This window comes from Lissotriton helveticus, chromosome 11 (assembly GCF_964261635.1).
Source record: "Lissotriton helveticus chromosome 11, aLisHel1.1, whole genome shotgun sequence".
Taxonomy (NCBI): Eukaryota; Metazoa; Chordata; class Amphibia; order Caudata; family Salamandridae; genus Lissotriton; species Lissotriton helveticus.
Genome location: NC_136072.1, coordinates 1,094,674,899 through 1,094,687,853, shown reverse-complemented (window position 1 = coordinate 1,094,687,853; position 12,955 = coordinate 1,094,674,899). Strand labels below are relative to the sequence as shown.

General features: G+C 46.8%; 1 pseudogene; it reads right to left on the bottom strand.

The window, feature by feature from the left end:
• Positions 1 to 1,750: 1,750 nt before the first annotated feature.
• Positions 1,751 to 12,955, bottom strand: part of LOC144791526 (leucine repeat adapter protein 25-like) — a 28,434-nt pseudogene continuing 17,229 nt past the window's right edge.

The window sequence follows — 12,955 nt, the reverse complement described above, 5'->3', positions numbered from 1 at the left end:
GCTGTTGTGGATTCCATACCAAACAACCCTATGATAACAATACAGCAGTTGTAGCCACAGCATCTGCTGAAATAAATACATTACTGTCCACGCACTCTCAAAAACTATACAGCTAGGTCAAATACATAGACACAGCTCCTTAAGTTCCCGCCTCTTAAAAAACTCAATCTTTGCCTCTAATGCCACTACAGAACAGTTAGACACTTAGAAGAAAGCAAAAGAACTGCACTTCCCAGTTGGAATCTTGGAAGAAACTTTGTTTTCTGTATCATAGAAATTGTCATTGAAGTGCAACAGGTTAGAATAATTACGGACTGCTTGAGCAAGCCTGTAGTGACCTTTGTAGAATTGAGTTTCCAGGTACTTGATAGGTTATAATATATGAAGCAGGATAAAATCTAATAAGAAAGAGACTGTTTACAAGTGGCCAAGCCTGTACGCATTTCATCAGGGGCTCATTATAAAGGCACTCGCCAGAAAGCCTAGTCTCCATATTCTATATAGGAAACATGGGCATTTGGTGTTCTGAGACTTGGAAAACATCTCTGCTTGCTGGGAAGTCCCAGTTGAGAAAACTTCCAGTAGCAGTTCCTGGATTACATATTCTGTTTACCTTTTAGTACCTGCTGTGTGGAGTTGGGTGAGCCAAGACCAAGTTGGGTGAGCCAAGAACAGAGGCCCAAGCAATGGGTCGGCTCTGGGTCTAAGAGACCTGCACAAGACAAATCTTTAAACTGTTTGGCATGTAAATCGTGCAAAAATGTAAAAATATGATAGCCTCCTCACAATTAAAAAAGTGTATTACTTTTAAACAAGGAAGCACCTCAGTTTTAGATCCTGTCTTGGATAAATCCTCAAATAGTAGATCAGCTCAGAACTGCAGAATGAGATCGTTACTGAAAAACACAATGAAACATCTTGGCTGGATAGATATATGGCGGGAAAGAATGGGCACCAGGAGAGGGAACACCTTTCATAATAAAAAGTATGGTCATAAATCCAGACTGGATTTTTTTTTACTCAGCATAGAACTGAGAGATTGGGTAAAAGATATAAAATATCTAGAAGGACATCTATCAGATAATGTGCCAGTAACTCTAAGTTTGAAACTCCCAAGCAAATTGATTAATAAAAGAAATACATTAGATCGGGTGATTTTGTTAGATCAGGATGTGATGTTAGCCTAACTACCGATACAAAGAATTATTTTCAGACTAATCTGGAAAGCGCGCCCATTGAAATAGTATGGGATGCCTACAAAGCCTACTTAAGAGGTCAGATAACAGCTATTCAGATCACCAGACAAAAGAAATATAAAGCAGAAATAGGAGAAATTGAACATAAAATCCCCAAATTAGAAAAAGAATCTATCCCCCGGGTAGAGGTTCTGCAATCTCTTAGAACAGATCTGACTGATGTGTTAGATGATAGATTGAAAAACAAATAGGAGGCAAGTAAGCTGGCCACTTTTGAATATGGGGAAGGCAGCGGGAGGCTTTTAGCTTGGAAAACTAAAATTGATATAGCAAAAGCCAACATAAAAGAAGTAGTTTGCAACACTACGGTAAATCTATGTAAAATCCCTCAAGAAATTGAAGAAGCTTTTCAACAGCATTTTAATAATGTTTAACGAGAAGATTTAGCTCCACAGGCTAAAGCGATAGAAGCATGGTTCAAGCATATCCCCTTTAATGAAAACACCGATGAAAAATCCAATAACCTTAACAGACCAATAAGCCAGAATGAAATACTCCTAAAAATGTTTTTGTCAACATTCTCAAAAGGGGAAGGGGTGCCCTGAGTACTCCCCTCCCATTTGCGAATGGCGAACATCTCTTCAACGCCCCGGGATGGGGTATGAGTTAGTAATTATGTCTGTGTGGGAATTGACATATCCTGCAGTTCCTGCTTCTCCCATCTGGAGGCACTGTAACAAATTGCACATATAGTTACAGAGTACCCATGATCCTATTTTCTTTGCATGCAACGCTGCAATAAATCAGGCAAGAGTGCTGGCCGTACTAGAGCATACTATCCCAGCAAAGAGCTGTAGAACTGGGAAAAAGGAATCTACAGGCATTACACTTCCAGACTCTCTTGCAAGCATCCAAACTTCACCGCTGCAAGTTAGGTCTGCGTTCCAGGAGACACTGAAAACATCCTGCAAAAATGCAAAAAAAAGTCACCCACAAAATAAATACAACAGTCTGGTAGAGAGGGTGAAAAGGAAAATAAACATGGGGAAATTGAAAATTAAATTATAATCCAGGGTGTGAAGATGCAGAGGTCAATAATTCTCATAGTTGTTAGATGGTGATGTGAAAAGATTTCTGCAGCCACCGATCGCGTGAGTTCTGCGGCTGCGCCACACTGAGGGGACACAGCTGTGGAGCCTCCGTCCCAGGACTAGGCAGGCTCGCCTCGAAGTCCTCATCCTCGTCTGAGAAGCCCACAGCGTAGGAGCCCTCAGAGTGTACGGACGATGACATGTCCTGGTACTGTCATATAGCTACTGTTTATCTTTATAATGTGTTAAGTTAGCATAGGCTTATTAAATGTTTAAACGCCATTTTTCCTTTTGCTGCTTCTGCACACGACACTTAATTGTTATGAGGTCTGATCTCCGCACCTTCATAGACATAACATAAGTGCAGCTTCTGCCAACTTTAGGCGGGTTTTATATTGCTTTGCTTAGAGCACACATACACACTTGATGCTGTTCGCATGCAGAGAGAGCTGGTGTATGCTGATGTGATCTCTTCATTCTAGGATCTTGAGGTATGGGCCCGCCCTGTAAAAACCCAAAGAGACCTTCTTGGCTATTAATATAATATGTGAGTTAGGGAGGGTGAGAAATAAGTGTTGTTAACCCTTATTCATTACAGCATGTTAACATGCTGTCACCGTTTGCTTTCTATGGACTAGTAACTATGCTGATAACTTTGCTTCTGATAATATGTTTCCTTGTATTATCTAAGATACTGCGTCTGAGAAAACGGCATTAGTAAATAAATATTTCAAATGTGCACGTGTCCTCATTTACTCCACGTTCTGGTTTGAAATGATTGTATAACGAAAGAGTGCTCATGTGTTCCACGTAAGGATTAGTTACTTACCTGTAATCCCTAGTTCTCTTCCAGGGGTATCCTCATCAAAGTCATAAGCATTAGAATATTCCCGCCCATGTGCGGGACCCCGGAAACACTATATTATATGTGCCCCACATATATATATATATACACTCATATATAATATATATACATATATATATATATATATATATATATATATATATATATATATATATATATATATATATAAAAACATGCAATAGCAGCCAAATAAAGAACAGAGCTGAAATATGCTGTAAAGAATTTCCACCATACATGAGTAATAAGCATTAGAAAACATGAGAAAAACAACACAAATTTTGTTTTAGAAACTGTTTTAATGCTCAGAAAGAGTAGAAATTCTCATAACTCACTGGAAGCATAGAAAGCTCCCAGGCTGCATTGCAAACACACAGTCTAAAAAGACTGAAAAGCTAACCTGTAGCTGCATAGCAATAAACTGACACCATGCCTTTAAGGCACCCATGACCCCCAGTATCCCATCATGCCTCAGGGGTGACAGTTAGGTCAGTTGTTCTTTTCGGAGACTGAAAATAAACCCAGTAACAGATAGGTTAACAATATCTCCTTATTAAAGAACGTCCTTTGCCCGGGGAGGCGGGAGGGTTGCTTATGACTTTGATGAGGATACCCCTGGAAGAGAACTAGGATTACAGGTAAGTAACTAATCCTTCTCTTCCAGGGGATCCTCATCAATAGTCGTAAGCATTAGAATAGAATAGCGAGCCTCACCTCATCTCCCTGCGGGCAAAGGAGTAACAATACAGTAATAGCCATATTAAGCCTAGTAACCACTAAGCTTGTACAGGCCGTAGGCTACCCAAATAGATTCCTCAAAGAGGCTTGTCCTACTTGAGTATCGGCCCTGGAATCAGATTCGAGACAGTAATGCCTCGTAAAGGTATGAACTGATTTCCATGTAGCAGCCTTGCATATCTCTGACATTGGAATGTCGTGCAAAAAAGCTACTGTAGCGGCCTTCCCTCTAGTGGAATGCGCTTTGGGTGACCCCAACAAAGGTTTGCCTGCAAGCTGGTAAGCCAATTTAATGCACGAGAAAATCCATCTCGCGATGGACCTCTTGGCCGCTGGAAAACCTGTTCGCATTGAACCATAGTTCACAAACAGTTGATCTGATTTCCTAATCCCTTTGGTCATTTCCAAATAGAACTTGAGCACTCTCTTAAGATCTAAGGAGTGAAGTGACCGCTCGGCTGGGGTCGTAGGATTTGGAAAAAACGAAGGGAGGGAAATGGACTGATTTATATGAAAATCAGAAATGACTTTAGGCAAGAAAGATGGATGAGCCCTTAGGACTACCCTATTGTGATGAAAAACAGTATATGGTTCTTTCGCACACAGAGCTTGAATCTCGCTGACTCTGCGCGCAGAGGTAATCGCCACCAAAAAGGCCGCCTTCCAAGAGAGATGTTGCAAAGAGGCCTTGTGGATGGGCTCGAAAGGAGGTGACATTAACCTGGATAGAACCAGGTTCAATTCCCATGGAGGAGAAGGGTTTCGCACAGGGGGATACACTTTTTTCAACCCCTGGAGGAAGTCCTTAACCACTGGAACCTGAAAGAAAGAAATCTGATCAGGTGATTTTCTGTATGCTACTATGGCTGACAAATGCACCCTAATAGAGGCGTACTTTAAACCAGCAGTTGCCAGGGAAAGGAGGTATGGCAAGATGACGTCCTCCTGCCCTTTAGTCGGATCTAGGTGATGATGATCCCTACACCATAAGTAAAACCTCTTCCACTTGAACGCATAGGACGCTCTCGTGGAAGGCCTCTTAGCCTCTTTTAAAATGTTCATGCATTCAGGAGGCAAGTTCAAATGTCCGTATTGCAGGACCTCAGGAGCCATGCTGTTAGGTTCAGTGATGGGAGGTTGGGATGCATTATCCTCCCGTTCATCTTGCTCAACAGGTCCGGCCTGCAAGGGAGTCGTCTGTGTGGACACACAGACAGATGTAGAAGGTCCGGGTACCACCACTGCCGCGGCCAATTCGGAGCTATCAGGATCATTTCCATGTTCGACCTGCAGAGCTTGGAAACTACTCTCGGAATCAGAGCCAGGGGAGGAAACGCGTAAGCGAATGTCCCTGACCAATCCATCAGTAGAGCATTTCCCTGAGTCCCTGGCCGGTGGAACCTGGACGCGAAGGCGTGGCATTTGGAGTTTTCGTCGTCTGCAAACAAGTCTATGGTTGGACGACCCCAGCAACGAAAAAGCTCTTCTACTACTTCGTCGTTTAGCACCCAGTCTGGCTGATCTTCGAAGTGCCTGCTGAGTGCGTCTGCTTTTACGTTCAACTCGCCTGGAAGGTGCACTGCCACTACCGTGAGGCCTCGAGAGAGGAGCCAATGCCAGATTGCCTGAGCCTCTTGAGAAAGTGGGCGAGACCTTGTGCCTCCTTGTTTGTTCAGATAGAACATGGTGGTCGTATTGTCCGTCTGAACTAGGACTGAGTTGGACTCTATTGCTGGAAAAAAAGCTTTGAGAGCCAGGAATACCGCTCTGAGTTCCAGCATATTGATGTGGTATGTCTGCTCCTGCGCAGACCACTGGCCTTGAATTTGAAGCGGACCCATGTGCGCTCCCCAGCCTTGCAGAGAGGCATCCGTCACTATAGACTGGGTTGGAAGAGGTTGGTGAAACCGTACCCCCACCAGCAAATTCTTTCTCCGCGTCCACCATTTGATGGCATCTTTCGTCGCTTGGGAAAGCATGATACGATCCTCCCAAAGTCCTGTCGCCTGGTCCCACTGATCCTCCAGAGCCTGCTGTAGAGGACGCATTCTCAGCCTGGCGTTTGGGATGAGAAAGATGCAGGACGCCATGGAACCCAGCAGGGATGCTACTTGTCGGGCTGTCGGAAGCCGAGACTGTAGCAGGATTCCACATTTCTGACTCATGGAAAAAAGTCTCTCCTCCGAAGGAAATGCTTTTCCCACTTTTGTGTCCAGAACGGAGCCTAGGTAGCGGATTGACTGTGTAGGCCGCTGGACTGACTTCTCCAGGTTCACATGGAGGCCGAGCTTGTGCAACTGGAGCAGACACAGATGTAGATCGTGCTTTACCCGTACCGGAGATGAACCTTTTAGGAGCCAGTCGTCCAGGTATGGGTAGATGAAGAGCCCCATCTTGTGCATAAAAGCCGCCACCACTGCCATGCATTTGGTGAAGGCTCGTGGTGCGGACTTGAGCCCGAAGGGTAGCACTTTGTACTGGTAGTGTTTGTTCCCTACGACAAACCTCAAGTACTTGCGATGTTGTTGTGCAATTGGGATGTGAAAATACGCATCTTGCAGGTCCACCGAACACATCCAATCTCCGACTTGAAGATGTGGGCATATTTGGTGAAGCGCTAACATGCGGAACTTTTCTCTGATGATGACTTTGTTTAAAAGTCGCAGATCGAGTATTGGTCTGAACTTGTCCTCCTGATCTTTTTTGGGGACAAGAAAGTATCTGGAGTAAACTCCCTTTCCTCTTTGCGCGAGAGGAACCTCTTCTATCGCTCTTTTTTGCAGGAGGACTTTTACCTCTCTTCGGAGCAAGCTTAGTTGGTGAGGGTAAGCGCTCTTTGGAGGAATGTTCTTCGGAGGCGCACGGAAACGTAGCCTGTATCCATTGCGCAGTATATTCAGCACCCACTGATCCTTTGTGATGCTGACCCACTCTGCCAGGTGTTGTGAAGCACTTCCTCCCACTGGAGTGGGTAACGGCGCCAGAGGAAGCCACTGCTCAGGCCTTTCCTCCTCTTGTGGTGTTAGAGGATTGCTGGTGACCTCCTCTACCTCTGCCGGGTTTACCTCGAAACTGGGATTTCCCTTGCCTCTTATTTTGGGACCACTGAGGGGTTTGAACCCTCTGTTGAGCCCCTCTCCCCCTGATGGTCTTGAAGCGGCGCTTGAATTCTTTTTTCTTCCCCAAGCCCACCGCTTTCACTGTGTCCAGTTCCGTCTTCATTCGGGTCATTTCCTCGTCAGCATGTTCCCCGAAGAGAGCGGAACCCGAAAAAGGGAGGTTAAGGATGCGATGCTGAGCATCCGGCTTCAGGCCTGTAAGGCGCAACCATGCCGACCTCCTGGCACAAACCCCATGTGAATAGGAATGCGCCGCAAGGACAGCACCATCCGCAGCCGTGCTTATCATCTGATTCGCCACCAGACATCCTTCAGTCACAGTCTCTTCAAAATCCTGCTGGTCTTCCTTTGGCAGCTTGGATTTGAACCTTTCCATAGAGTCCCATAAGGCTCTGTCGTATCGACCAAGAAGCGCAGCCGCACTAGAAACCTTAAGAGTGGAAGCAGCTGAGTTGCAAACCTTGCGACCCCAGGAGTCTTGAGATTTGCTGTCCTTGTCTGGTGGGACTGAAGAGGAACCGGCAACTGCGTGTGTCTTCCTCGCCGCTGCCACAATCACAGAGTCTGCTGGAGGGTCAGATTTTACAAAAACCGGATCAGAAGAGGCCGGTTTGTATTTCTTCTGAATGCGGGCTGGCACCGCTCTGATAGCCGCCGGAGTTAGGAAAACCTCCTTGACAGGATCCATAATTCCCGGGACTAATGGCAGCAGAGGACGGGAGATCGCTTTTTTGTGTAGAGTCTCAAAAATGACCGTCGTTGTAACCTGAGGGACAGACATTTCAATGCTCAGCTTCTGAGCTCCCCTTTGCAAGACATCTAAATACGTGCCAATGTCATCCACTGGGGAGGATCTGGACGTAGGACTGTCCGTCAATGTAGGGGAGTAGTCCCTCTTGGAAGACCTGGTAGAAGAGGTAGATGAAGTAGACGGAGTTCGTCGACGTCTATGGTGAGTACTATGCCTCCTCTCCCGTGATCTTTTTGAACGCTCCTCCCGCCTAGGAGAGCGAGATCTGATCCGATCTTCTGAACGAGGTTCTTGTCTGGGAGATCGGGACTTTCTGAGAGATCTGGTTGGTGTTCTCACAGGTGATGTGCGCCTGGGAGGACTACGTTTGTCCATCTCCTCTACCAGATCCTGAAGAGGAGACCTGTGCTTAGGGCTGGCATATTCTTGCATACGTTTTGTAGCTCCAGACTATCTCCAATGGTCCAAAGACCTGTACCATCTAGGTGATAGCCTGATTCGCTCCGCCGAAGGCTCTGGCCGACGTTCAGGAGATTTGCACACCGGACTTCTGGACTTCGAAGATGCAGTTGAAGAGCCAGAGGACCGTGAAGTGGAATGACGGGAAGCTGACTCCGTTACCATAACCACATCTGAAAACCTTGACGTCGAGCGATCTTCCCTCGCCGTCAAGTGCCTTCGGGGAGTCGGCGGGTCAAACAATCTTGACTTCGACTGACTATGTGAGGATTTATGGTCTCTCGACGTCGAACGGCGATGACCAGCCGCCGACGGAGTTCCCTGTCTCGACGTCGAACGGCGATGACCGGCCGTCGACGGAGCCTTTTCTCTCGACGTCGAACGACGATGTCCAGTCGTCGACGGAGGTCTTTCACTCGACGTCGAACGACGATGCCCAGTCGTCGACGGGGGTCTTTCCCTCGACGTCGAACGACGATGTCCAGTCGTCGACGGAGCTCTCTGCCTCGACGTCGAACGGTGATGAACAGCCGTCGACGGAGTCCTCTGCCTCGACGTCGAATGTCTGTGCGACGACGGCGGAGGGGTATTGGACACCCTCGACGCCGAGAGCCGACGAGACACCGACGGAGACTGCCTCCTCGACGCCGAATGACTTTTTCCTGTCGACGGCGGAGGGGTCTTGGTCCTCGACGCCGAACGTCGTTTCTTCGACGACGGCGGAGGGGTCACACTTCTCGACGCCGGTCGTCGCCTGGATGACGACGGCGGAGGAGTGACCTCCTTAGACGCCGGTCGTCGCCTGGTTGACGACTGCAGAGGGGTCTTGGATCTCGACGCCGACCGTCGCCCGGTTGACGGCGGCAGAGTCCTCTTCCTCGACGTCGGCCGTCGCCCGGTTGACGCCGACGGAGGGGATTTCAACAATGGAACTGGATCCTTCGACGTCGTCGACGTACCTGGTCTTCTTTTCGACGGCGAGCCCGCCGTCGAAGGTAGTTTAGAAGATAGATGATCCACCGGTGGTTCTTTTCTCAGCGCCGAGCCCGACGCTGAAGGTGAAGGGTGTGAAGACTTCTTTTTTGAAGATGCATGAGCCTTCTTGGAGCCCTTCTTCACCGGAGATCTTCCTCTTGATGACATGTGAGCCAGGCCATAAATGTGAATCCTCTCCCTGTCCTTGAGAGTTCTTCCTGACAGGTGCTCACAACGAGGACAGGTGCCTGGATCATGATTTTCAGGCAGACACAGGATACAGACGTCGTGGTTGTCTGATTTGGCCTTCTTGTTGCCACAAGAAGGGCATTTGTCAAAGAGTGAAGGCATTCTCAGGAGAATATGTTCACAAAACTGACTGAAAAAGATAGTATCTTACTTGACTAGATGTTAAATGTCAAGAGCGAGCAAAAAATTGTTAAAAGTGAAGACTTTTTCTGTCAAAAAACAGAAAAATTAGTGGAGCTGTGTAACCAGGGTCCTTCTCTGAAGGAACCGGAAAGAACAACTGACCTAACTGTCACCCCTGAGGCATGATGGGATACTGGGGGTCATGGGTGCCTTAAAGGCACGGTGTCAGTTTATTGCTATGCAGCTACAGATTAGCTTTTCAGTCTTTTTAGACTGTGTGTTTGCAATGCAGCCTGGGAGCTTTCTATGCTTCCAGTGAGTTATGAGAATTTCTACTCTTTCTGAGCATAAAACAGTTTCTAAAACAAACTTTGTGTTGTTTTTCTCATGTTTTCTAATTCTTATTACTCATGTATGGTGGAAATTCTTTACAGCATATTTCAGCTCTGTTCTTTATTTGGCTGCTATTGCATGTTTTTATATATATATATATATATATATATACATAAACAAACAAAAGAGTTGCCCCTGTGAGGATGACCGCATGGAAAATATTCGCCTCAGTAAATGACGAAGCAGCCTGTTGTTAGCATCTTTATTCCATCAAAAAGGCTCAACGCGTTTCAGGATTGCTCCCTTGGTCACGAGCCACAAAGCACCTTACAGCAAACACAGCTCAGTGAAAAAATACTTGCATCAATTAAAGGTCCAACCCATCTGGGCGTGGTTCCTGCCTCACGGGCTTCTGGTATTTGCAGTCTATCACCGAGTTGTGTGCCAAAATAACCGTGCATAAATCCCAAGTGGGCACAAGAAGACTTTCAACTCTGTCTTTTAAATCACATCATTTCGTGCATTTTCCATTCCTGTCGCTCAGTGCCAGATTCCCCAGCACTGCAGGACCATATCTTTGCGGTGGGTCATACCTCGCGGCATAGGCTAGCCGCTCATATCCAAACAAAAGAGTTGCCCCTGTGAGGATGACCGCATGGAAAATATTCGCCTCAGTAAATGACGAAGCAGCCTGTTGTTAGCATCTTTATTCCATCAAAAAGGCTCAACGCGTTTCAGGATTGCTCCCTTGGTCACGAGCCACAAAGCACCTTACAGCAAACACAGCTCAGTGAAAAAATACTTGCATCAATTAAAGGTCCAACCCATCTGGGCGTGGTTCCTGCCTCACGGGCTTCTGGTATTTGCAGTCTATCACCGAGTTGTGTGCCAAAATAACCGTGCATAAATCCCAAGTGGGCACAAGAAGACTTTCAACTCTGTCTTTTAAATCACATCATTTCGTGCATTTTCCATTCCTGTCGCTCAGTGCCAGATTCCCCAGCACTGCAGGACCATATCTTTGCGGTGGGTCATACCTCGCGGCATAGGCTAGCCGCTCATATCCAAACAAAAGAGTTGCCCCTGTGAGGATGACCGCATGGAAAATATTCGCCTCAGTAAATGACGAAGCAGCCTGTTGTTAGCATCTTTATTCCATCAAAAAGGCTCAACGCGTTTCAGGATTGCTCCCTTGGTCACGAGCCACAAAGCACCTTACAGCAAACACAGCTCAGTGAAAAAATACTTGCATCAATTAAAGGTCCAACCCATCTGGGCGTGGTTCCTGCCTCACGGGCTTCTGGTATTTGCAGTCTATCACCGAGTTGTGTGCCAAAATAACCGTGCATAAATCCCAAGTGGGCACAAGAAGACTTTCAACTCTGTCTTTTAAATCACATCATTTCGTGCATTTTCCATTCCTGTCGCTCAGTGCCAGATTCCCCAGCACTGCAGGACCATATCTTTGCGGTGGGTCATACCTCGTGGCATAGGCTAGCCGCTCATATCCAAACAAAAGAGTTGCCCCTGTGAGGATGACCGCATGGAAAATATTCGCCTCAGTAAATGACGAAGCAGCCTGTTGTTAGCATCTTTATTCCATCAAAAAGGCTCAACGCGTTTCAGGATTGCTCCCTTGGTCACGAGCCACAAAGCACCTTACAGCAAACACAGCTCAGTGAAAAAATACTTGCATCAATTAAAGGTCCAACCCATCTGGGCGTGGTTCCTGCCTCACGGGCTTCTGGTATTTGCAGTCTATCACCGAGTTGTGTGCCAAAATAACCGTGCATAAATCCCAAGTGGGCACAAGAAGACTTTCAACTCTGTCTTTTAAATCACATCATTTCGTGCATTTTCCATTCCTGTCGCTCAGTGCCAGATTCCCCAGCACTGCAGGACCATATCTTTGCGGTGGGTCATACCTCGCGGCATAGGCTAGCCGCTCATATCCAAACAAAAGAGTTGCCCCTGTGAGGATGACCGCATGGAAAATATTCGCCTCAGTAAATGACGAAGCAGCCTGTTGTTAGCATCTTTATTCCATCAAAAAGGCTCAACGCGTTTCAGGATTGCTCCCTTGGTCACGAGCCACAAAGCACCTTACAGCAAACACAGCTCAGTGAAAAAATACTTGCATCAATTAAAGGTCCAACCCATCTGGGCGTGGTTCCTGCCTCACGGGCTTCTGGTATTTGCAGTCTATCACCGAGTTGTGTGCCAAAATAACCGTGCATAAATCCCAAGTGGGCACAAGAAGACTTTCAACTCTGTCTTTTAAATCACATCATTTCGTGCATTTTCCATTCCTGTCGCTCAGTGCCAGATTCCCCAGCACTGCAGGACCATATCTTTGCGGTGGGTCATACCTCGCGGCATAGGCTAGCCGCTCATATCCAAACAAAAGAGTTGCCCCTGTGAGGATGACCGCATGGAAAATATTCGCCTCAGTAAATGACGAAGCAGCCTGTTGTTAGCATCTTTATTCCATCAAAAAGGCTCAACGCGTTTCAGGATTGCTCCCTTGGTCACGAGCCACAAAGCACCTTACAGCAAACACAGCTCAGTGAAAAAATACTTGCATCAATTAAAGGTCCAACCCATCTGGGCGTGGTTCCTGCCTCACGGGCTTCTGGTATTTGCAGTCTATCACCGAGTTGTGTGCCAAAATAACCGTGCATAAATCCCAAGTGGGCACAAGAAGACTTTCAACTCTGTCTTTTAAATCACATCATTTCGTGCATTTTCCATTCCTGTCGCTCAGTGCCAGATTCCCCAGCACTGCAGGACCATATCTTTGCGGTGGGTCATACCTCGCGGCATAGGCTAGCCGCTCATATCCAAACAAAAGAGTTGCCCCTGTGAGGATGACCGCATGGAAAATATTCGCCTCAGTAAATGACGAAGCAGCCTGTTGTTAGCATCTTTATTCCATCAAAAAGGCTCAACGCGTTTCAGGATTGCTCCCTTGGTCACGAGCCACAAAGCACCTTACAGCAAACACAGCTCAGTGAAAAAATACTTGCATCAATTAAAGGTCCAACCCATCTGGGCGTGGT